Source organism: Vicugna pacos, unplaced genomic scaffold (assembly GCF_048564905.1).
Source record: "Vicugna pacos unplaced genomic scaffold, VicPac4 scaffold_124, whole genome shotgun sequence".
NCBI lineage: Eukaryota > Metazoa > Chordata > Mammalia > Artiodactyla > Camelidae > Vicugna > Vicugna pacos.
In genome coordinates, this window is record NW_027328804.1 from 89979 (window position 1) to 114556 (window position 24578).

Consider the following 24578-nt stretch of genomic DNA (forward strand, 5'->3'; position numbering starts at 1 on the left):
TTTAAATCAGCTATATTTTTATGAAAAATTAAAAAATATTTTTAAAATGCTATCACTTTAATATTCAATTCGGTTTTTAAGTTACTACTAAACAGCTCAGAATGTATAAAAGCATTTAATTGTGCTGTTTGCTTACATATTTATTTACATTCAGCCTCTTGCTAAAAGAGAATTTAAACAATTCTGTTAAACACAGCTTAACAACCATAACAACAAAAGGCAAAACGGAGAGTGAAGAGAAAATGGAGATTCAATACTTAAATGAAACCAGGGGGAAGTAAACTCATAAAAATGGATTCCATGAAGTCAGGGAAGGGGTTAAGGCTGACTAGAAATTCAGCTGTAGGATTCTTGGCAGCGAAACCAAAAAGAAAAGATGATGGGGCGGGTGGTAGAGCGTGTGCTTAGCGTGCACGGGGTCCTGGGTTGAAGCCCCAGGGCTTCCACTAACAGGTAAATACATCTAATTAACTGCCCCCCTAAAAGATCACCAAAGAAAAGAAAAAGAGAAATTTCTTTCCCAAAGAACCCTGATATTAAATTTGGATTAAATATTAAAAAAAAGAAAAAAAGAAAAATTCAAAAGATAAGTGACACTGAAGGAAAACCACAGCTGGCCTAACAAGCTAAGTCACAAATCAAAGTGTGATAAGTGTCGGTTTCCTGATCTAAGTTTTGCTGGGCTACCTGGTAAATCTGAAGTTTAGTGTCAGTTTACTGGGCTAATAAGCTAACCCGAAAATCCAAGGTCAACAGTTGTCAGTAACGTGATCTGTTCCAAATTGATAAGCTTCAGTGTACTGATTCCTTGCTTTTTGTTGTTTGAGCCTTATTGGGTATTAGCCCCATACTTGTAATTAACCCTATAAAACCTCATGTGCACGTCTTGGAGGTGCTCAGAGCTTTGGAAAAGAAACCCCTCTGAGCCCGCCAGCGTAATAAATCTCAGTACTCCAACCCTCTGTGTGATTCTTATTTCTTGGCTGGCCTTTTGTTTCCATAACAACACAAGCGATAATGCCCGTGAGATAAATCTGGGGAGGCTGCTGGTAAGTCGCCATGTCTCACGTGGGAAAATCTGAAACATCCTTCTCACCACTCAGAGTCATCATAAGCCCACACCACACCTCCTGCCGTTAAATGCAGGAGCACGGTTAGGGCCCGGCCTTTGCTGTCTTTGTGTCATCACAGTGATACAGGATGGAAGGGGGAAGAGCACAGCCATTCAAGGAAGGCCGCAGCAATTGACATCAAAATGGTGAAGGATTCAACCCCCAATAGGCCTTGAGGCTCAGGATGAAGAGATTTAACTTCTAGCAGATCTTGAGATTCAGTAAACATCCATTGTAATAGTAACCTGGTGAATAACATGCCCCAGGCACCATGGCAGTCCCAATGATAGCCACAAAAGGTCAAAGGGTGGGAAATGGCCAACTCCCTGGGAATCCTAGCCCCTTGCCCTAAGGCTGGTCCTTCTACTTATTAGCATATGAAACCACCAAGCCCAAGAAAACAAGCAACACAGCGCCACCTCGCGGTCACCACTCTCTGTCCCTCTTTGGAGAAGACAGACCTTCTGTCTGTGGGGTGTGTACCTACTTCTAATCTGTGCATGAAACCCCCACACCTCGTGACGTTTCTCTTGCATTTCAATGTATCTGTCTGAATATATATACCTTTACTCAACACTGGCTTGCTCTTGAATTCTTTACTGCATGAAGTCAAAGAACAAAATCTGGTGGGGCACATCCCAGGGGCTCAACGAAAGCCTGGGACACAGCCCTTCTCATGCCCAACGTGTTTTATTCTTGTATCAACAGGACTGGGCTGTGAAGTGACGTCTGAGGCCCCAGCTAAGGGACAGAACCAGCTTCCAGGGTTCCAATTTGCGGGCAGCCTCTCCCCCAGCTTGGGCCTTGGGGTCTGCCCGGTTCTCTGTGTTTCTCTGTTGTGCTGACTCCCCAGCCATACAGCGTACTCCTAGGCCTGTCCCCACAAAACCCTTCTCTCCAAAATACAAGCACGTCATGTCACAATCCTCTTGTTCAACCAGGAAATGTTCAGCCCACTTTTTTCCTCCCCAATAAATTACCCAACTGTCCTCCCTCCCATCACATCACTTCTTTCTTTGTGAGAACTCTGCACTCGCCACACCCCATCATGAACACAGGTGTCTTGCTGGCTGTGACCGAGATGTTTCTTTCTCACACAGCAAGCGTCCTTTCACTTTCCCCTTGTTACCTTAAAAAAGCCTTTCCTGAGTCACCCACCACTCTGATTATGAACTCACAATGTGCTGAAGTTGCAGTCACTATGTGCATACATCCCAGTTTTGGCTAGGTATCCATCACAAGATCTTCATTAAGGAGCTGCATCAAGAAGTTATACAGGGTATTCTTACATCAGAGTGGAGGAACCTGCAAAAAATTTAAACGGCTTTGAAGAGAGTGTTAACCAGGGACAGAGATGTCGCGGGTCCTAGTCAAAAGTGTCATGAGGAAAAATGTTCTCCCAAGGCTCAGAGTGGCTTCTGAACACAGAATCCTCAGGGAGGAGGTGACAGGCAGTGATTAGGGTGGGTGATACAGGTTACGCTCCCCCAGCTGGGGAAGAATAGGTTTTTTTCTTGTTTTCCAAACAATTTCTTACTATCTTTTTCTCTTATTGCCACATACCATTTCCTACGAATTAAGCATATCAATGTCAGTCACTTGGGCCACTTGGGAGAAGCTACACGATGCCATTCACAGGGATGGGGCATGACAGCCACACCAGTCTAGGTTGAAAGACCAGTGGGGGTATTTGCAAGGTAATCACGGGCATGCAACAAACTCCCCAGCTTCAATGACCTCATCTCAAAGCTGGGGTCAATAAAATTACCAAGCAAATTGCGTGAAGATTATGGCCAATGTTTACTAGGTAAGTGCCCGTGAAAGCTGCCGCTTAATGGGGAATGAGTACGATCAATGAGGCCCTGTCTACCTGCCCACATGCGCCCTGCCTTCCTGCCTTGCTGCAACAGCAGAACTTGTTTAGCTGAGATGAACACCCCCAGAGCAGCCCAGACGGGAAAGCTCCCAGCTCTGCACGGCGAGACGTGTTCCTTTCCTTCTCAGAGCTGATCACAGTTTGCTGTCGTCTGTTTTTATGTTTATCCCTTTTGTAACTCCCTCTCCTCCGGAGTTTTTGCTCAAGCAGCACAGGGCCAGGTGTGTCTTGGGTCCTGCCGGATATTCTGGGCAGGGAAACAGCCAACTCCATATCTGGCTCTGGTGCTGAACGGAGAGAGCAGAAGGCCCAGGGGCCCATGCTGAACTGAGGCCCCTGCACCCAAAATTATGGTCTGACCTTGGGCAAATTACACAGTCTTCTTTACCCTGAGATTCCTCATCTGTCCATGAAAATAACTGCCCATGTCACACAGAGTTACAAGTATTAAAGGAAATCAACAAATTCACAACCTAGCCAAGGGGCTACAAGTGCATCCTCAACAGACAAATGCTGCCTTTACGGCTCTGACGCACGCTAAGCGGGGCGGCCCCACACAGTGAACACTGCTAAGTGCCAGGGTGTTAAATGCTTCATGTGTGCTATAATACTCTTTAGATCTTACAACAATCCCAGGAAGAAATGAATATTATCATGCCCATTTCACAGATTCACCAACAGGTTGAGAGTATGCATTCTATTCCAAGGCCCTATGGTGAAGAAATGGCAATTTAAACCGGAATCTGGGCCCAGGCCTTGGCTCCATCTCTCTCCCATCCACCTGACCACTTGCCTATGAATTCCACCTGTCCAATATAAAAGTTTGCAGCCGGCCATCCCTTAAAAGCAATGTGTGCCACCGTTTGTCAATGTTGTTTAATTACCATAAACTGTTCTCAGAAACCACTACAGTAAAGAAAGTTGGACTTAAGGAATTCTGCATTGCGTTCTCCTGCAATGTGCAGGATCCCTTTCCTACACCTCCAAATCCAAGTGTATGCTTCCTCCGTGTTTATGTTTGCACACGGCTTATTAAAGCAGAAGGTATCTGCAGTAATTCCATCTCGGTTGCTTTCCAAGTTTGCAGATGATCCATATTCGGTCTGTGAACGAAAATACTACAATGTGAATGAGAATACTGCAACCATGTCAGTAAACAAAGAATACTGATACCAAGTCATTAAAGGCTTCCGCCACTCCCCGGCGAGGACAGGCCTGCAGCCCAGCCACTGCAGCAACTCACAATGGTGCCCTCTGAGCAGACTCAGAATAAGAAAGGACGGGCTACTGGCCCGAGATAGCTAGGTGCTTGTCTAAAAAATGAATTCAGTGAGTCCTAATATTTGCTTCCTCCCATTCATACAAAATCACTAAATTCTTGAACTTGAGATACCTGGCTTTCTTTAGATAACAAGTAATCTTTTATTGTTCCAACAACCTGGTCTTTGTTGTAAAGCTCCTATATATCCTAGCTCTTCCTCAACCTCTTGGGAGCAGTCCCTCAGAGAGTTCTGAGAGACGGTCATCCTGGCTCGAGTCCTCCCGCCAAATGAAACATAACTCTTAACTTTTAGGCTGCACGTTTATTTCAGTCAACAGTTTTGGACACCATGAAGCACCACAGCAGATTTCTCTCCACCTGAACTCTCCAAGTGACCAGAGCCTTGGTACCAGCAGTGGCCCTTTGTGCTCATCCGCCTCCTCGGGGGGTCCAGATGAATTTGGCTGAGTCTCTCCTGGTTCTCAGATCTCACATATTGGTTGATGATCCTAAGTTTTATCTGGCGGTGTATCCAGGTACGTGGCCCTCCAGTTGAAAGAAACTGAGGTGAATTACCCACCCAGTGGAGACATCCCGAGTGGGTCCAAGTTGAAAGACACTGGGTTCAGGACTGAGTGGTTAGGTAAGAGGCTGGTCTAATGTTTTCCTCAATTTGGTTACCTCCATTGAATTTTTCAGGATAAAAGTAAAACTCTTATGAGGAAACTTTCAACTCCAAATTTTGGACCATCCTCCTGGCTGGTAACAGCATTCTCAGGTGACAGGGAATCTTCCAGGAGTGGTAGACACAAAGACTTCATGCCACAGAGTTGTCCCTGTGGGAAATCATACTAGCAAATTTATTCTGAGAACCTGACCTTACAATGGGGAATAGAACTTTCAAAAAAAAAATAAAGAACAGAAAAGAAAAGAAAAAGAAATGACAGATTGCCAGTCTCCAAGTAAAACCCCAGCCAGATTTATGTACATACAAAACTTACGACATTAATCGGGAATAAGAAAAAATAAAACTCACTCTGGAAATAACCAGGCCTGATAAAAACATTTTTTGGCATTCTGAACTTGTAAAAACAAAATCCCCTTTAGTGGGAACTTGGATTTCTCTTCCTGTGTCCTTGAAATGTAAACGTTTTATCTTTCTCTGGATGTTTTAAGTGTGTGCATGTAAGTATATATATGTTTAGTTTAGTTTTTAAAGGAAACCTTGGACTCTGCCATACAAAAGTTCAAGTATTGTGTACATACGGTGGCCACGCAAATAAATTGGGATTCTAAGCAATTCTTTGATTGTACCAATTTTCAGATATTTTGCCATCTTAAACTTTGTTGCATCAGCCTGGACCACGAAGGCTTTAAGCTTTTGGAGAGTAAACCTTTGAATTTTATTTAGGCAACACCCCGACTCTCATGTGGAAGGGCCTCTTCATCTTATTGGTTTAAAATCACTATATATATATATATATATATATATATATATATATATATATATATATATATTTATATATATATAAATTGATGGCCATATGATGGATTTTTTAATTTGGAAAAACTTTTTAATTGGTGAAAGTTTAAAGAGATCTCATTATAAACGGCTGTTTTATTGGTACCTATTAAAATAAAGTTTAAATGCAGAAAAATATATCTAATGGTTAACCTAAGAACTCAGATATAAAAATATAACTGGTTTGAAAAGCTACATTTTTGTTTTTCCTTTCTGATAAATGTTTCTAGAGATGCTAATAAAAACTTAGTATAATTAATGTTAATTAGGTTGAATAACTGGAAAAAGGATTGTAAAAATGTCAAAAAAACAGATAAGTGGCTTATCCCAAAAGGATAAATATTTTTATATGGTTATTTTGAATGAGATCAATAAAATGGACATTTTTGGATTTACATACAGGGTTTTGATACTACACTACGTAAAGTTAAAAAAACAGGGCCAAAGAGTTCACCTACTCCCCCCCAACATTAAAGTTCAAACAAGTCCGTTTTATTTACCACAGTTTAACATATATTTATATGTAGACTGAAATACTTGATCAAGGATTGGGACAACAGACCAATTAATGAAATTAAAAATCGAGAAGGGCCTAAGCTCTTTGGCTGAAACTTGGGCATCCTAGAGACTTCTATAAAATTATATACAATGTACACCCACAAAAAAAAGGTTTCTGTCACTCCTTCTAGAAATAAGAATTATTGATTAAACTTAATAAATATAAAAATTAAAGGTATAAGATTTAATAAAATTGAGATAAAAGTTTGTGAAATTGGTATATTTAGATGGTCTTTATATAAACCTTTTGCTTATGTTGTGGGATAGATATGTTTCAGTGGAAAAACGCTTCCCCTTCTTGGTATTATAAGGCTGGGCACATGTCTATCCCTCTGAAAATATTAATTGAACAAATTAAAGGAAACCAATATAGTTACTTGAGACGTCCAATATAACGTAAATCTAAAAAGTAATTTGAGTAGCTAAAAAAAAAAATATAGGTTTACCCTGGGTTTAACTTATAACTCAAGGAAAAGAGACCTTAATAAATGTCTTATGCAAGCTTTGGAAGACAAAATAAAGAAAACCTTAGTTTTAAAACATGGAATTCTTTGTTTACAGCTCTTCTCACTGATACAAAAATGCCAATTAAGGAGATAAAATTGGGTCTGGGTGACAGAGCAGTTATCTGAGGACCTGGAAGAGAGTGTCTTTGTCTTGCAGATCAGAAATATAAATACAACAAACAGTGACCTAGGACTGAGCCTAATTAGCTCAACGAAATAAAACTTGAGGCCATGAAATTTTTGGCATTTTAGAACTCAGAACTCTGACGGGTCCTTCAGACTTTGTGAGGAAATCTTAATTATCTGTTTCATAAATAGTAAGCCTTAGTGATTTGAGCAAGCAAATTCAGCTTACTCCAACTATTATTATAAATATAAATAAGTTTTAAAGTGAAGCTATGAGATCTCTAGCTTTTGTCTGTTTATAAGCCTGCATACAGATTATAGAAGTGAGATATTTCTACTGCTAAAAAAAAAAATTTCGAAGTCAAAGAGCTCTGCTTAATTGATGTAAAAATATAAGAGCTTAAAAATTAAGTATTTTTAAAATAAAAACTTAACAAATTGACTTTCAGTGTCATGTGAATTGGAAAATATTCAATATTAAGGTAATATTTGATATTGTTTAGTTTAAGTATGTTCTAATAAATATAGACATCTTTAAAATCATCCATCTTAACTATAATACCTTTACTGTACCTAGGTTTAATGAAAGTCAAATAAGATCCTGTTATATCTGTTGCAGATTTGTCAAAAAAAAAATAACAGTAATGTGCTGTGGTAAAATTTTAAGTAAATTAAATGCAAATGAGATGAGAGCTTTGGGTAAATATTTAAAATATATTTTTAAAATGTATGCTTAAAATAATCTCTAAATGTTTGATATCTTTAAATTCTAGAGTTGTGCTAAATTAAGTTAAATGACAAGATTTTATTAAATATCTATGCCATTTTCAGATAAAATAAGATTGAAATATGAATTACTTAACATTTAACTTCCTCTTACAGTGAAACTAAAGGTGTTTAGAAATATTAATAAATGGTTGGTGTCACACAGAAATAGTCTCTATTAGTAAGGGAATGATCTCAGTATCCTAGGAAAGTAATATAAATGCGTAAAGGAAGATGTAAGAATGGAATAATACTTTGTTAATGAAAAATAGTGACTTTCTCCTGAAGCTGGTTACCTCTGAATGGAAGACAAAATAAGGGACACACTAATATAAGTATAGAAAGCTGTGGAAGGCTTGTGGAAAAGGAACCCTGAGGAAAGTTTTGTACGTGGTCAGAATTGGCTAAGTTTAGAATCAAATTGGGCAACGTAAATGAATCTTAGAAGGTAGCTGGAACAAGATTAGATTTGGTTTTCTCTCTGTTAAGAGGAAAAAATTTTCTTAAAATATTAATCCACCTTCAGTAACAGATTGTAAAACTTCTTATACCACTTAGCTGATCTGTTCTGCCTTTACTTTTGACGTATTTTCTTGTTAATGAATTAGTACTACTTTACAGTGATCTATATGTTTATCTGATCAAGTGTTCTGAAATCTTTCAAAAAGCTCCCCAAATATAAAATTCTAATTAATTAAATAAAAATTAATTTAATTAATTAAAATTCTTTTAATCTCCAGTTAAGTTTGGGATGCTACAGAAGGCCCCTGAAACATCCCAAAGAGAGATTTTTAACTATAAAGTTTCATTTGGCATTTTAAATAACATGGAATTGTCAAATGAATCATAAAACTTCTAAGGTTATATTGAATGAGAAATATTATTAATATAGGTATTGTAGAAATTATATGGACTCCCTAAAATTCTGGTTTATCTGAAATGTTACCAGTGATAATTATGGGTATAGTGAACAGGTTTCTTTATTGATTATAGTGTAACGGTGTTTAACCATGCTTTTAAATCTTTTGTCATTTATAGACAGTTAATTGTTTTCTTCTGATGGTTTTGCAAAATGCTTTCTCTTCAAGGAGATTTACTGATTTCTAATAAATTTCAAACTACAGCACTGAACTAAACTGGGTAAGACATTTTAAAGTTCTAATGAAAACTCTCATTAAAAGAATTAGTTACATGGGACTGATTAACCAGCTGAATATGGTTATAATTTTTGATATTGTTTGAAATACTACTGCCTTTTAACCTGTTTCCCAGACATAAAGAATCTCTTCTCCTTAAGCTAGTTATGGTTCACAGCAATTTGATAAATTATAACTATGTATACAGACTTGGAACAGTTATCTTTTCTCTCTATCTGATCCCTCAAAAGACTAAAAATACTTAGGTCCCCAGTGGCTCTATCAGACAAATTAGGGAGATCATCTCCTAAGAGATATAGGAGTATAAAGGTATTTTAAGGATTTTAAAGAGAAAAGAATTTACCTAAATCTGTAAGGCAAAAATCCATGAAAAGCCTTGACGTGGCTTTCTTGGCCTTAGAAAACCTTATTAACATTCTACCCTGAGACTCCGTATTAAAACTTCCAACACAGTCAATTTAAAAAGCCTATATGATCAAATAATCAGATTTAATTTGTAAAGAAATTAATCTTGATTTGGCTATATTTGAGAAAACTGAGGGTAACTTTAGAGAGAAAAAAATTATATTTTAGTCGATATTAAATTCTAGTTTTGTTAATTGAGGTCCATATTTACTAAGACACTTCCCAGATCATTCCTTGCTGTTATGTCACACTGCTGTACAGTTTAATTGAATTATGAAAAGAATACTCTAGGTTTGATTCTGAAGCTCAGTAATCTATCCTTGGGTAAAATTCCAAAGCCCCATGACCTGCAGCCAGGGGATTATACATACTGCAACAGGCATGACTTAAAGAACTGTCTCCAACCTGAATGGAAAGACCCTTTTTCAGATACTCTTAACTAGACCATACACACCAAAGCTGAAGGAAACGGAGTCTCGGATTCATTTCCTATCTGAAACAGCCCCTGCAGTGCACTGGCCTATAGAGCGCTGCTCACCTTAAAACAATGCCCAAATGGAGAAAAAGCTTCCATACCAGGATGAGAAGAAGACGACATCTGAGCTAGACTGCAGACCCAAGACACCGGACCAGGACTGTATACCAATTACTTTGATAATTTCTCCAACCTTTGATTATGAACTACTCCAATTGTTAAGTTTATGATAAATTACCTATGTCTAGTACTTCTGTGTTACCTTGGTGGGTTTCCCTAATACAAGGCTCTAACTAGATAGCCCTCAGAAACGTTATTCTAAAAAGAATTTATAGTTCTGTTTAGGCCACTGTTGATCTTACAAGGTGGGAGATTTCAACTGGCCAATTAATACCTGCTCTGACCCTGACCATAAATATGAACTTTCTCATAGGATCAAACTCAGAAACACAAGCAAAATTTTAACCCAAAAATACAACTTCTCGACTATTAAATTCTTACTCGTGACTTTATTAACGTTACTAGCTGTATTACTTATATCCTGTCTATTTTATAAAATTGTTGTCTGTTACATTTCCCAATGTGTAACTAGGCCCACAAGATGGATGATGGCTAAACATCTTGAAGAAACAGATAAAATTTATAACCCTGAATAAAATAAATATAATAGTGTGATTCTAGGTATGGGAATGAGCAAAGATGGGTAAACACTTCCTGGATCATAATAGAGTAGTAAGACAGGTGATCCAGAGAACTTTTAGTATCAACAGGGCCTGATAAAAAAAACTAACACCTTGAATGGCAACTCAGAAGATTCTTCACCTGAACTAGGAATGAGCCATCCTAGCACCGTGGGACAAAATTGGTCATGAAATGTCTCTCAAAATATTGGTCGAATTTAGGACCAAGGGGGAACACTGTGAATGAAAATACTACAATGTGCATGAAAATACTGCAACCATGTCAGTAAACAAAGAATGCTGAATCCAAATCATCAGCGGCTGCTGCCAACCCCCAGCGAGTTCATGCCTACAGCCCGGCCTCTCAGCCACTCACAGTGGTGCCCTCTGAGCAGACTCAGTGCAAGAAAGGACAGGATACTGGCCCTAGATAGCCAGGTGCTTGCCAAAGGAATGAATTCAATGACCCAAATGTTTGCTTCCCACCATACATAGAAAACCACTAAATACTTGAACTTGAGATATCTGGTTTTCTTTAGATAACAAGCAATATTTTATTGTTCCAATTACCTGATCTTTGTTGTAAAGATTCTATTTATCCTAGCTCCTCCACTACCTCTTGGGAGCAGTCCCTCAGAGTGATCTGAGAGGCTGTCATCCCGGCTCGAGTCCTCCAGCCAAATAAACCAAAGCCCTTAACATTTAGGCTGAACGTTTATTTCAGTGAAGTCCCAGAATAGACACAACTCATCAATTCTGTAATGGAACACACTGAATCAGGAACCAAAAGCGTGTTTTAGTCCAGAAAATCTCCAGGTTCCTATTTCTTCCTGTCATTATACAATCCCTCCAGAACTCATTACTTTGCTGTCTGCTCCTCTGGCAACCAAAATCAGAGAAGAGTCAACTCAGCAGAGCACCATGCTGGGGAGAACCCCCCGCAGAAGCACTGCAGGCTGCCTTCCCTCCCGCACGCTCTGCTGACCCTTGGTGTCCTCCGTGGAGACCAGGCCAACACAGCTCTTCCCAACAGCTGCAAAGTCGCTCACGTTAAATAAATCATTTTATTTTATATGATATTTTACGTATATACCCATCTCTGAAAACAGCTTTGCCAGAAGCCCAAATCTTCAACATTAATCTGCAAAGGCAAATCAGGTCCCCAAGGGAAAACAAGTCTTAAGACGACGCTAAGGCCTCCAAAGTCCTCTCCACGACCATGAACCAAACTGCCTGCAGGTCTGCAGCTGCAGGACGCTACATGTCTGCTTTTAAAGCAACCCCTTTCTGCCCTCGGGTGCTACAATGCCCTTTTATGCCCTCCCATCACAGGGCAAGAGCAGCCGCTGCAGAACCTTGCAGGGCAGCACTGACAGGACTGGACAAAGAGGATCAGAGCTAAACAAAGCATTCTGATGACACGAGCTTGTCACTGTGTCTCTTTACAGATGTAGATATATATAGAGAGAAGTGGGGTGATATTGCTCAAAGTCACACAGCTAATAAGTGGCAAAGTATATAACTCTGCTCCTCCCTCCTGTGTGACGCCCAACTGGGACAACCACAGGGTTCTCTCGTGGCTGCCTGAACAGTCTTTTCCTATCACTCATGACACACAATAGTGTCTGAACTTAGCCTGCATTTGCAGCATCTTTTCCCTCCAGTTTCTCAGGAACAAGGCTGTTCGGGCCTGTATGAATTCCGGCTTCCTGAAATCTCCGTGCTCAGGCTGGTCTTGCCTGTGCATCCGGCCCGCTGCTCAGAGGCTCTTCCTCCCCTGCAGGAGGACGTTTCTAATCTTCACAGGGACACAACCTCAGGGGAGCTCTCCTCTCGCCCTCAGCATGGCAGGTGTCCCAGGCCTCATCCCGAGCAGCCCCGTTAGGACGGTGTCTGCCCAGCTCTGCTAGTCAGATCAGCAGCCTCAATGCCAGGGATTATACCCAGGTCACACTGCAAACCTACTGCCCGCCTCACAGCCCCCAGCCAGCAGGTCACCTGGAAGTCACAGCAAGTGCCCCACCCAATCCAGAAGTCTCTTCTTTTGCCAGCACCACTGATGAATGGTTTCCAACCTTCGGACAGTTTCGCACAAAACAGCACCTTCTACTGTGAAACGGGTGGTTTTTCTTCTGCGCCTCATCCTTACTGGAAACGTAAAAGGAAACCAAAAGGCCTTTTCTCAACCCTTTTCTGATGAAACCCTCCCACCCACAATACTCATATGCTCAAGAGCTTTGGATCCACATGATTTTCGTTCTCTTAGGCTAAGTGGCTCAAAAAACTAAGGGATTCTTTCTCCTTTGAGGGTATTAGCACTCAGTTTCTCGGCTTTAATCTGTTTTTGTCTCTCTCTTCAGTGACCCTAGCAGTTGCCACCTCTTACTCCCTTCAGCAGCCTCCCTCCCAACTTCAAGTCTAGGAAATCAGCTGTGATGAGGGGCATGGGGGCAGTCACAGAAGATGCAACTAAGGCACAGAGAGGCTACATAATTTGCCCAAGAAATCACCTTGAACCACCAACAGAGTGTGTCACGTCCCTCTGTTTAACTCTAATGCTAAGCAAGTTAACTTTTTGTAGATTATGTTTATAAACAGATGAGGTATGAAAATACATACAAGGACACACATCAACTCTAAGATATTCATTAACTCCACTATTTTGTTTCTATTTATTTTATTTCTATTAAAAAATTAAGAACCCCTGCAGTCAATATAGCAAAATGTTACTGGGTTTTAAATCCAGAATATACAGGGGTTGTGTCATTACTCATTCTTGTATGTATTTTCACAAGACAAAATGATTTGAAAGTCTCTCTCCCCGCCCCCTACTCACTACTGGCTCTCACCAGAGCTCCCAGACCACACATCTAACAGCCTTTCACTTTACCCACAGCTGAACTCATCAGTTTTCCCCCAGAACTCCCTCTGCTGCTTTCCCTCCTCAGAACACAGCAGGACCATTATTTAACTCATTAATCCACCCAGAAACCTGGGCCTTACTCCATCCTACCTTCACAGACAGCATTGATCCTTTCCTCTTTACCATCTAAACATGCCTTCAATCTGTTCGCTTTTACCCACTGACCGTCCCACCGCTCAATTGGAAGCCAACAACACTGCCCACCTGGACTCATGAGTCTCCCAGGTGGCCCCACAGCCACTCTCCCCTACTTGAGACAAATGTGATTGTGTCTCTCCCACGCTTTTGGACTCATTTCAGACCCACTGTTCTTAGAAGAAACTTCAATTTCTTCACCTGGTGAAGGTCCTTGCCATGAAACTGTCAGCTCAGTAAGGGCAGGACACACCCTCGTCCCTCGGCTCCACCATCTGGCAGAGCATCAGCTTGGGAGGATTGAGTTCTTAGCAAACTACTTCACTTATCCATACAAATCCATGGTAGATTAGAAAGATTTTAGATGTTAAGCTCGACTATTAATTTGGGGATTTTGCACTGGCAACCTGCAAGTATATATTCCAATTATTGTGTCTTCTTAAAACCATACCCAGATTAAAGGAGTATTTGTGGAATGTCTTCAGAGTAAAAGGGACTGTACTTTTACAGATTTTATGTTTTAAAATATGAACAACCCGGACAGGGTCAAAAATAGAACCGCCTCACAAGTGACAGAAGACAGGTGAGACGCATATAGCAACAGGTCACAAAGATGGTAAGAGCAAAATTGTTTCTCCAACCCCCAAAACATTCCTCCAAGAACTGAAAACTCAGAAATTTGAAAGTAAAATACTATCATATAAAGAAAGAAAATAAATAATCCTCTTCATCAGGGTTTCTAGACCTGACTGCAGAGTTATTAGCAGGCCATACTGAATCCTAGCACAGAAAAATCAGATGGACTAGTGGTGAGTAAGTTCCAGGAAAATGGCAGTAACTCCTCCACTTGAAAGAGAACACACACTCACTTGTTCAAGGTGATTGTAAACCACATTCTGCAGAAATTCAGAAGATTCAGGCACCGCTTCTAGATGGTGATGACACGGAAGGACGGCTTGGATGCATGCTTCTAACTGAGTCACCGGCATTCTTACACTGCAGGGGGAAATGGAGGCCCTCAGCCAAGAGCACAGTTGTTCCTGTCATGTATCCCAGGCCGTGCCTCGGGGACTCAGTGTACTGTAGCAGTCCGGCCCCAGGTGAGGACCCGCAGCGTGGCCCAAGCAAGCAGGAGGGGCACTGTGCTTGAGAAATCCCATCCCCCATGGGGGCAAGAGGGGCTGGTGGGGTTGTGTGAACCTATAAATGCTCATAGAAATACACCTGCTTACATTGAAGTGATAAAATTAAAAGTAGCAGGCTATTTAACAAAATTTCAATTGTCAGTGTTAATTTTACCATTCCATTCCGCTTGTCCCCTGCACTCTGAGACAGGCTTAGGCTCTCTCACACATGCAGCTCTGATGCAATGGTTGTGAAGTTATTTTACTTTGCTGCAAGTGTCTTCGCTCCCAGTGTCACTGTGACTGTCGTCTCTTAACACAGTCAGATATCTTCCTGGATCTCTCCCTGAGTTCCTTGCTCCTGCTTCTCAGATCCTGAGATAAAGAACAGGTGAAGGCACTTGACTGGAAAAGTCAATGTGGACTTGACCAAAGTCCTCAGTGACCCCCTAGGTGAGTGCTGCCCACCCCTTACCTTCGATTCTCAAGGTTCTGCCCAGGGTGACATCCAGCCAGGAGAGAGTCCTGGGCCCTATTAAAAGCTGTGTGGCTTGGGTGCAGGGAAAGCTGCAGGAGCTGGTTCCGTAGCCGGTCCCATCCACACCTCTGCTCCTCTCTCTCCCGAGGCAGCGCTGCCAAGCCCCCAGGCTCCCTGAGCTTCTGTCTTTCTCTTCTACTCTACTTCAAGCCCTTTTCCTCTTCCTTTATTCCCTGATTATCCCTAGCTGGAGTGATTTTTCTATCATAGAATCTGAAAAAATTTCCTGCAGCTGAAAAAGAGGTGCCAGAGGTCAACGCGCATATGGTGGTTCCTGAATAGAGCCCCTGGTTAGGGGGACCCTCACCAACACTCACGGGGCATCAGGCATGTTGCACCACCAACAAGAGTTTGCTGTGACACCAAGGCACGCACAGCATCCCTGCTCACTAAATTGTAGTTGTAGTCCTTTATTAAGAAGCAAAAATAAAAAAATTGCTCACGTTTCTTACTAAAATTATTTATGAGGGAGAAAAAGAAATTGTAATAGAAAGAACAAATTTCACTCCATGTTAGATGTGTTCATTTGGCTTTAATCCTGTACCTTGTTTTCTAGGCTCAGACTTGCTATCTCTGCACCTTTTGTAAAAGAAAGTTGCCTTTAGCCTGAAATATCCAGGAGGGCCTATTCTCCGGGCTCTGATCTTTAAGGATATTTGCTCTTCTACACTTATGTATAGATGGCAAGTTGTAAAATAGTGAATAACCTTTCTTTTTTTTGGAGGTTTTACAGGGGCACCTTAATTTGACCCACATGGACAGCTGCAGGAACAAAGGATTTCAAGGACAAACAATTCATACAGCAAGAAGTTTGCAACAACCAGCCACATCCCTGCCGCTTTTTAGTATAAAAGGAGACTGAATTCTGCCCTGGGGAAGAGAGTTCTACTGGATAACAATATGCCATTTTCTGGGTCTGCCAGCTTTACAAATAAAGTCTCTTTTCCTTACTCCAACATCTCATCTCCCGATTAATCGGCCTGTCATGCAGCAAGCAGAACGAGTTTGGACTTGGTAACAAATTGACTGCCTTAGAGGTAGTATGTCTCCACTGTTTCCTCATTTCCAGTATTTCACCACCTATCAATTTTATATGCTTTTTAACAACATGAACAAAAAACCTATTACAAGGAATTGATTCCACAGAAATAAAATTATTTCTACTCCTTCAAAACTTTTTTCTTTTCTATTTTATTTTGTTTTGCTTATTGAAAAGAAAATAAATTCAAATCTTTTTATTTCACGTATTTTTATAACTAGATATTGTAAATACTACAAAGATATTTAAATTGCAATAAAAATTGTTCATATATTAGTATAAAGATATATACACAATCAATGCAGATTAGGAAAGGAGTAGATATTTACTAAAAATCCACTGCACATCCAGTCTTTTACAAGCATATCCTGGAATATAAGCTCTATTATCCAGGGTCCCCCACCCCCAATCTCACTGCGGAGTCCCTTAGTAATCAACTACCAAGGCACCAGCATAGAACCATGAGATCACTAGTTTAGGTATAAATGAGAGTATTAGCTCATTCAATTCTAAAACAGAAACCTTAAAATAAATACTGAACTTACTTACAGATAAACAAATTTGGACACAAAAAAGTACAGTTTCTCCCCAAATTCACAAAGATAATAACTGGTAAAGGCAAGATTTGAACTCATCTGCCTTGAATATAAAGCTAAGTTGGAAATCCCCTTCAACTGTGGAGGACCAGCAGCACAGCCTGTCACCCTATCTTTGTTCAGATCTGGCTTTAGACAGCCTGAGACAGCACCCCTTCCTATGGAACTCGAGGGCAAACAATAACAATAAGGATTTTATATTCAGTAGTTTCTTAGGTCTCAATTATATAAAGTGTCAGCAGGTCAGCAGAAAACTCTGGGAAATATGAGTGGGTCCAGAGCTTTTTGCTGATAAGAAACTCAATCTATCAGGACAGAGTGACCTTCCCATGAGAGGCCTCATGGACATAAACTAAAGGCAACTGAGCAATGAAAACTAGCAAGAACATGGAACTCAAGCAAGAAGGATCCCTACCATCCCCTGCCCAGTTGCCTCTTCACCTTTGTGGACAAGACGGCAGAAGGTCCATGTTCTTGTCCAAGTTACAACATCATGGATTCTCACCCATATAATATTACGACTCTATGCTGTCTTAAGTCCTTTCCAACTAAAATATGATGACACCAATATCTCAGCGGAATGTCTATGTCTCCACTTTCTCTCTTCTATTAGGAGACTATATCTATGGCCACAAAGCCGAAATTCAATTAAAAACACCATGCACGAAGCCTGGTGAAAGTCTGTGTAAGAGACATTGTTCTCAAGCTCAGTGAGTGAAAACTCAGAAAAAGTGGTCCTTATCCCTCTGCAAGTGGAAGGTAGCCTGATTGTGTGTGTGTATGTGTGCACACGTGTGTGTGTAAATCAAATACAATGTATTGTGGGATGTGCACAGATTTTTTTTATGTTACTATCATTTCATGAGGATGAGCCAACCTTTAAAGTAATTTGAATCTACTATTCTGAGAGAGTCTCAGGATCTTTTGGTGGAGGATGGGAAAGGGGAAAGGAAAGGAGGAAAGAAGTAAATGAAGCAAAGCTGTAAGTATACTGCTAGGGAAAGGCAAGACATTAATTTTGTTCCTACTTGCATCACACACAAATTAGGGACTGGCTTTCCCACATGTCTTGTCAAGCACTGAGTTGCAGAAGAACAGGTGACAGCCCATTTCTCACTGAGCTTGTGACTGTACGTGGCATCTTATAGACACTAATTATTTAACCTGATCAAACAATCTAGCAGCAGGCTGTAATTCTCCTATTTTGAGAGATAAGAAAACAGGAAGTGAAATAGGGTATATAGCTTGACCAAAGTCAGAGGACAAGTAAACTAAAGAAGATGAATTCAAACTCAGATCTGAATGCAGAGTCTGATCTTCCCACTCCGAGGGCTGGAAATTCCTTAACACACAGGGTCCCCAGCTCCTCTGCTTTGTTCCTGGCACCAAGCATTTCCCATGGCGATATTCTCCAGTTCTCAGACACAGCGCTCTGTGCAGCCAATAACCTCCATTCGACCTTGATCATCTACCTGTCACGCCCACCAGGCTTCACCAGGCAAGAAAGCTGGCTTTCAACTGCATACAAAGCCACCCCTGTTTTATCCTGGACTCTTCAGCGGCTTTTCCAGCGTAAGCACAGCCATGAAAGTGCTCACAGTTTGTACATGAGCCACACTACCTCTCTCCATCTCTGTCCCCACCTATACTACTTTGCTATGACCATTTTGAGAATCTTGGAAACAAATTTTTAAAAACAGAAAAGAAAGGATTCTGTAACAAGTACTTAATACTTACAATTTTAAATGAGAAGTTACAAAGTGAGTATTTACAAACCGAATCTGCCTTCCTAGGTGTCAGTTTTAACAGTTAAAATATACAATAGCAAAAAATTCTGACTTAAATAATTAACAAAAACATCAACAATAATCTGGAATAAACTCAAAAACAATGCCCATGTTGTACATGGAGGAAGTACAGGACTGTACTGTGGGGTAAAGTAAGAGGTGTGAAAGTAGAGACATCAACATTTTGTATGCAGGAAAGCAGTTTTGTAAAAATGTACGTTCTCCTAAAGATAATTCAAAAGTACTAAAAAATCCCACGAGAGCACTTCTTTTTTTTTTTAACTTGAAAAATTATATTAGAATTCTTCAGGAATAATAAAGTCATAATACTAACCAAGAAAATTTGGGATCGAAAAGAGAATCAAAAAATCACACTGTCAGATATTAAATAAATGTTTACAATATGTAAGGTATAGTGCTAGTGTAAGAAAGTATGATTGATAAAAATAAACCATGAGCTCAAAAAGAGACTCTAGTGTACATAAGTATTCTTTACAGGTGGGATTTCAAGTTAAAAAGCAAAGTAGGAATTCAATAATTGTCTTGGGACAATCAGAGAATCCCCTGGAAAAAACAAATTCTATTCCAGTCATAATGACCGCAAGAAAAATTACAGAATGTGATGTGAATATTAGAAAGTACTAATAACAGCGAATATAATTCTTTGCTCATATTAATTCAACTTCTCTTCACTATAACAAGTACCATCATCATCTCCATCTTAGAGATTAAAAAAACCTACAGAAGAAATTTATACCATTATAAGAAAGTATTTCTAAGAATAATATCAGGAATAAAACCCAAAAAGAAGACATTTACAATCTTAAGATTATTTTGGGCCACAACAAAAATGAACCTACTGAACAAAATGAAAGGCAAAATATGACAAGGAAAAGCTCTCTGATACATGTTGATGAAGACAAGGGGTTAATGTTCATAATATACATAGAGCTGTCACAAAGCAACAAGAAGCTGCCTCACTTAAATGTGTGCAAAGGACAAAAGAGATCATTCACTTTTTAAAAGTCAGATGGCTAATGAGTGAAAAATGCTCAATACCTCACTGGTCATCAAGTGCAAATTAAAACAATGAAAAAGTACTTTTGCTCATCATATTGGCACATATTTTTAAAAGATATTCTAGCTAGTGTCCATCTTTGAGAGAACAAACTGTGAGCGATCTTTTGGAGGATGACATGTCAATGGATATGTAAACTCTGAAAAACGTGTGTACACACAGGCTGAACTCCACATTTTGGAATCGTTTCATTTAGAAAAATTCAGTTCAAAAAGATGTACTTATCAGAGCATTTACACAGCACTGTTTACAATGGTGAGAAGAAAAGCTGAAGTGAAATCATATCCAGCGATAGAGAATTGGTTACATAAGTTATTCTACATCTTTTCATGCCCCACAGGAGAAGGAATTTCTTGATTCACTTGAAAGGAGCCTGTGATTTATGTAGTTGTCACATCCAAGGACTAAATTTCCAGAAACCTTAACGAAAATAATACTCATACAAGATCACAGGAATGTTTGTATAAGAAGTATGCCAGTCAAACACCCTTTCTGACAGTGGAAAATGGAGAAAACTTAAGTGTCCACCATCAAGACAATGATGCGGTAAATCACGGTGAGCTGTGGGCACTAAAGTTCCGGTGTTTCGGCGTGGTCCAAGGCCTTGTCCACAGTACGCCCCCACGAAAGGTGTCCTTACACAAGAGACCAAACCTGCATATCAGGAAAACCCTCTACTCTATCTGAAAGGACCGGGTGAGTCTGGAGAGAGAGGACGTCTGTGATATATACCTGAGTGAATAAACCGAGCTGCAGAAAACATATAGTATGGCCTTATTTTTCAATAAAGCATATATACACACACATAGACATAGATTTCTCATATACGTGTATGTATGAGTTTATTTATATGACATAGGCATAAAGGTCATGAAATATATACTCCACATTGTCAGCAGTTTTTACTCTCAGGAAAAAAGGGGAAGGGATGTAGGGGACTTTCGGTACCACAACAGATCTCTTTTCAGAATTTCAGTTAAGTATACTTGGAATTTAAAAGTTTATTTAAGTCCAAAGTAAAATGGACGAGGACTCCACAAGACAGAATGCTATACTAGTCATTAAAAATCATGCCAGGGGAGATAGAATATTGTAGAAAAATGTGTAATAAGCCGAATGGAAAATGGAGGTCTCCACACAGTATACAGGCACACATTGCTCGCTGGTTTTTATGACAGAGGTAATACACACTGATGAAAAGAACAGAAAATAGATGTTAATGTGTTAATTATTATCTCTGAGTACTGGCACCAGGATAGATCCATTTGACCCTTTTTTTAATACATTTATATTAAATACACACTATTTTTCATCTGAAAAATGCATTTTTAGATGTCTAGTACCACACATTGGAAAATTACACGAGTACTTACAGAAACAAATAACTAGGAGACACCGCAGCAGCGTCACAAAGTGTAGAAAGGGCGATCCTGAATAACACCGCGCAGTTACATAAGGACCCACAAAGTGAGAGCACCTGCTGTAACAGGGCGCGGCCCCCTTCCATTTGTCAGATGTGTCTTCAGGGCTGAGGCAGTTCTGAGCACGGCCAGTGTCAGTGCTGGTGTCTGGATGGATGCCACTGGAGGTGAGGGCACCTGCAAGCCGAGAGGAAGAACAGAAATCATCCTCTGCTTTTTCTGTCTTGTTTCTTTGTTACTTTTAAAGAGAGGCGGAAATAAGATAAACTGGATCTTTCCTACTGAAATTTCAGTAATGAAACCATTTTTAAAGTGATCACAACTTATATTCTGCCTATGACTGTCTTTTCAACAAAGCATCATATTTATAAAATGTTAATTAACTCAGTTAATTAACTCCCTGTTGAAACATTCTAGTAAAGAGCATGAACTGCAGTATGTAAAAGAACCACACCTGCAGTGACTAGCTCAGCTGTCTTGACGGCAGTGCAGTCAGCCCCCACCATCCCGTGGCCCTGAGCTCCTGATGCTGGTAAGAGAGCGCGCTGCTGCCTCAGATGGAAAGAAAAGGTGAAAGCATTTTCTGAAATCTACAGCACTGACAAAACATAACTGATAAATCCCAGGCTCCTTTGAGGCTGTCATTTTCCGTTTCTGGCCAACACCCGTCAATGAGCAGAACCACCCCATTCCCGAGTCATGGGACTCACGTGGGCAGAAGTTTTGGAGAAATTTCCAGGTATAGAATGTAAACCAACTATACATAAAACTCTGAAAAAGAAAAGATGCAATAATCTGATTTTGGAAGACACTAAAATATTCTCCTAAGCCTTAGTACTTGGAAAGGCTGGGCTTCTACTAAGCCACTTATTTATTTCACAGCCAATGAGCATCTCCCACAAACCCTGTTTCCCTGTGTCTGCTGGGAGCTTCAGGCACATTGATGTTGTCTATCTTATAAGTCACAAGGCAGAGGCGTGTGTCTCACGCTGGCAACTCTCACACAGGCTCAACTCCTAGCCTCACTGTATGAACTTGGCCCCATTTTCTCACCTGTTTATTTGGTACCTGTTCTTCTGTAAGCTGCCTGAAATGCTTATTGAAACAAGTCAGAAGAATGAGTGGGTAGAGAAATGGACAGATGGACAGGTGAGAGATGGGCAGAAAAACAGAGAGTCTCCAAGAGAAGGGGAGCAATCAAAATTACCTATGCAAAACCCTCTTCTAGTCAGGGAAGGAAACCACCACGGAGAAGTGTGAAGAGGCAGGTTGCTTAGGACTGTTTCCTGGATTCCATGAAAAGTCACACCAAGAGATGAGAGGGTAGAACTATAAATAATAAAAGAAAAAATCATGCATGTTTGAAAAATATATCTACATTATGTACTTTCTAAAGAATAGAGTCAAATTAGCAAGGCCCAATAACACAATCCTTGGGTATATACAGAAGTGAGAATCCCATCTCCAATCTGCAAGGCATCCCTTTGGAGCACTGAGAGTCTACACGGTGCAGTCATAAAGCCATCACCGCAAAAGCGATGCTATCCTGCACTTACGAGGAAAGAGCAGCTGTGCTCGGTCTGCCTACACGTGTCTTTTACACCCCTCAGCACCTCTACGGGGGAGGAACGCCTAGCGAGCCCCATCTCTGCAGGACAGAAAACAAGTCCAAGAGAGGCTAAGCCGACCTACCAATTCTCCATCTCACAGGACTTGTCACTCCAGACCAGGACTCGAACTCGGACCCACGTTTGTAACCACAGTACTACCGTATTTTATGTGCTTTTTGTGTGTATAATACATTTGTTTCTGGCATGAAAGGGTATTTAATAAATGATCGGTTGTCTTGTCTATCTCATTAGTTCACAATCTTTATATTTTTGAATTGTACTCTTCCCCTGGAGAAAGGAACGGAAAGAGCGGGGGTCAGAATGAGGTGGGGCTCCATTCTTTATCTGTTGCCTCATCTCATCCAAGTCCCCAAACAGGGAGAAAGAGCAAATGTTCTCTTCATCATTTAAAGAGAGGGCTCCAGTGACGGTGACTTACTCAACCCCAAAACCAAGTCTGGGGGAAGGGCACATGCAGCAACGAGAGCAGTATCACCTGTAGGAAGGCAAAAAGAGCTCAGGGGATGGCTCAATGGGTCAGCCTGATTTCATTTCAATCGATAATACAATAGCACACTCTAAAAAAACTAGAATGCAATGGATTTCCTCTTTCTTGACATCTAGCAAGTTTCCACATCTCACATGTAACATTATCACGAACTAGTGAAAGGAAGAGTCCACAGACAAGGAAAATCAATGCCACAGGCAGGCTGAAACACAGGCTGGAGGAAAGGAAGGGAAAGGGCATAGTAAAGAAGAGGGGAAATTCTGGGAAAAAGACATCATCACAAGGAATCTCAAGCATCATCCAGCAATCATATAATCATTCTTTCAAGAGAGAGTTACTTAGGTCCTATTTTGTGCAACATTGTACAGTGGGCGAAGCAAGAGCACAGCGTCCATGGTGGCAGCAAGCTGCGGAGCTCCAGTACACTTCTGATCCCGGTACCTTGCACACTTGTCCTCAGTATAAAGGCAAAATATATAGTAAAATAATCCAATGTAAACTCTATGCAATGCTGAAAAAAATTAAAGAATACCTAAATACCTGGACAGACACACCACGCACATTCCTGAATCAAATGACAGCATTCTTGGGATGGCAGTGCTCCCCAGAGCGATCCATATATTCAACGTGGACTCGATCACAATCCCAGTGGGTTCCTCTGCAGAAACTGACTATCTGCTGCTACAATTCATATGGGAATTCGAGGATCTCAGTAACCAAACCGTACTTGAAATAGAAGAACAGTTTGAGAGGACTTGTAATTCTCAATTTCAAACCTTACAACTGTATCTCCAGGTGAGATTAGAGGCCATTTTTAAGTTATAATTGTGTTTATCCTTATTTTCTAAATTCTGTACAACGAATATACCTGTTAGAATAAGAAATTTAAAAAGTAAGGTATCTTTTAAAACATGCAAACCTATTCATTCATTGGGAAAAAAATATTTTGACTATAAAGAAGTAAACAAATATCTAGTGAAAAAGGACTATTTAAAAACAAGAGTGCATTTACATTTTTTGTAAATTGGAAACGGAAAAGCACAAACACATCAAGTTTCTAGGGAGAGTGTTGCAACATATTAATTGTTATTTCCAAAATTCTAATTGAACAATGAAAACTCACGAAAGACAAAATCTTGATTGACAGCCAACTGCAAACACATGGAGAGCAAAGGCCTAGAAATCACAGTTCCTTTAACTCTGCTACTAACTCAATAGGAGAGGAAATTCCTCAGTGAGGGGACAGTGGAATCCCATGCATAAGACAGGATACACAGTACAAACTGCACTAGAATTGGGGGTGATTTCCATAGAAGAATTCTAAAGTTACAACATTGATGAAAAACTATAAAAACACTGACAGACAGATTAAAACA

General features: G+C 40.2%; 1 protein-coding gene across 1 annotated transcript in view; it reads right to left on the reverse strand.

Annotated features, from left to right (window-relative positions):
• Positions 1 to 21180: 21180 nt before the first annotated feature.
• The window catches only part of LOC140695029 (uncharacterized), a 93940-nt gene continuing 90542 nt past the window's right edge, over positions 21181 to 24578 (reverse strand). Inside the window, exons 15-16 of the mRNA XM_072957988.1 lie at positions 22292 to 22413; positions 21181 to 21261 (exon numbers count right to left, since the gene is read on the reverse strand). The gene's annotated coding sequence lies outside the window, so the exon portion shown is untranslated. The remainder of the gene's footprint in view (positions 21262 to 22291; positions 22414 to 24578) is intronic.